The sequence below is a fragment of the Pseudorca crassidens genome, chromosome 4, assembly GCF_039906515.1.
Source record: "Pseudorca crassidens isolate mPseCra1 chromosome 4, mPseCra1.hap1, whole genome shotgun sequence".
NCBI lineage: Eukaryota > Metazoa > Chordata > Mammalia > Artiodactyla > Delphinidae > Pseudorca > Pseudorca crassidens.
Window position 1 is genome coordinate 38586935 of NC_090299.1, and position 2190 is coordinate 38589124.

A 2190-nucleotide genomic window follows, 5' to 3' on the forward strand; every position below is an offset into this window, starting at 1 on the left:
TCAAATATTTGTTCATGTAGTCAAGAAAACTTGATTTAAAACCTACCACTTATCAGGTATGGTGCCAGGCTTAGCATAGTGGTATCATGGCTCAAGATGTCCTTCATTTAACCTGGATGACGTTGATGGAGGTCTTCCTCACACAGTTGGCAGACACTGTGGTCCTTGTAGGGTTGGTCATTACCTCAATGCATCTCTCCTTTTTATACCAAAGCCTTGCATTAGGGATGCAGAAATGAATAAACTGGATGGTCTGACATCGGGTGGAAAAGGCAGGCAAGTCAACAGTCACAGCTCCATGTGGCATGTGTGAAGATGGGGCTGAGCGTAGGGGTGTGTGTGTGAGAGTGTAGGTAAAGGGCACCCCTCCCATGCTGAGGATGTAGGGGTGGAAAAGGAAGGTGACATCTGAACTCAGCATCGTCAGACAAGTATGAGTGAATGTGGTGAAGGGAGAAAAAAGGGAATTTAAGACAGGGGATTAGGTATATCTGGATTTCCACAAGTTTTTTTTTTTTTTTTAAGATATTTATTCAGCATCATGATCAGACTATTACATTTAGCAATCAACAGCATGGATGCAAAAAAACACAAAAAAACTACACTAAAACCCTGTGTTGGAATGCTGTATACTTCCCCAGAACAGAAACTAAAATAACCTGTTATACAATTAGTCACAAATACAGTCCTTGAGGTTTCTTTACCCATACACATGAGTATTGTCTAAAGCATGTCTTCCTTGTATCAGCTAGGCCCTGCCACCACTGTGCTTGGCTGAGTTCACAAATCTGTTGCAACCTGTGGCTTCCTTGTCACTTCTTGGCTCTCCTCTCCTGCTAAGCTTTGTTTCCTGGCAGTAATTAAAACCTTCTGCCACTCCCATAGCTGCTGCTGCTGCTGGAACTGCAATAGCCGCCTTGGTTTTGTGGTTTGGCGAAGTATTGGCCTCCACCACCATAGGGGCCAGAACCTCTGCTTCCAAAGTTTCCTCCTTTCATCGGTCCAAAATTTGAAGATTGATTGTTGTAATTGCCAAAATCATTGTAGCTTCTGACACCTCCAAAATTACTTCCACTACCACTACCAAAGCTGTCTCTGCCTCCTCCATTGTTATAGCTGTCATAGCCTCTGCTCCTTCCATAGCCACTGCCCTGGTTTCCATAACCCTGTCCATCACTTCCATAGCCTCTGTTTCCTCCAGAGTAACCAGGGCCACCTCCTCTATAACCACCATCATTACCAAATCCATTATAGCCATCCCCACTGCCACCATATCCACCTTCATCACAGCTGCCACCAAAGCCACCTTGACCACCAAAGTCTCCTTCACAACCAAAGTTGTCATTCCCACCAAAATCACCTCAGTGAACACCACCAAAGTTTCCAGAACCACTTCGACCTCTTTGGCTAGATGAAGCACTAGCCATCTCTTGCTTTGAAAGGGCTTTCCTTACTTCACAGTTATGGCCATTCACTGTGCGGTATTTCTGAATGACAATCTTGTCTATAGAGTCATGGTCATCAAAAGTTATGAAAGCAAATCTTCTCTTTTTGCCACTGCCTTGGTCTGTCATGATTTCAATCACTTCAATTTTTCCCAAGTGTTCAAAATAATCTCTTAGGTGTTGTTCTTCAGTGTCTTCTTTAATGCCACCAGCAAAAATCTTTTTCACTGTTAAGTGGGCACAAGGTCTTTGAGAATCTTCTCTTGAGATGGCCCTCTTTGGTTCCACAACTCTTTCATCCACCTTGTGTGGCCTTGCATTCATGGTTGCGTCTACCTCCTTCACAATGGCATATGTGACAAACCCAAAGCCTCTGGAGTGCTTGGTGTTTGAATCCCTCATTACCACATGGTCTATGAGCATTCTCCTTTGCTCAAAATGGCTCCTCAGACTCTCACTTGTTGTTCCAAAGCTGAAAACTCTGATGAAGAGCTTCCACAGCTGTTGGGACTCTTTGGGAGACTCTGACTTAGACATGACAGCGGTAGACGGGGGAGACTTTAACGATGTTTACTTGGTGGCATCCACAGGCAGAAAGCAGAACACTATTCCTTTAAGAAGTAACATTGCTGCCCTGGATCCATCATGTTCCTTGATGCCAGGTCTTAAAAGCCCCAGTTCTTTCTTTCCTTTTAGGGGCTTAGTCTAGTAGAATGCTTGGCGAGGACTGAAAGTCAATTCTAGG

The 2190-nt window shown here is 44.2% G+C and overlaps 1 pseudogene; it reads right to left on the reverse strand.

The window, feature by feature from the left end:
• Window positions 1-860: 860 nt before the first annotated feature.
• Window positions 861-1982, reverse strand: LOC137223118 (heterogeneous nuclear ribonucleoprotein A1 pseudogene; annotated as a pseudogene).
• Window positions 1983-2190: the final 208 nt, after the last annotated feature.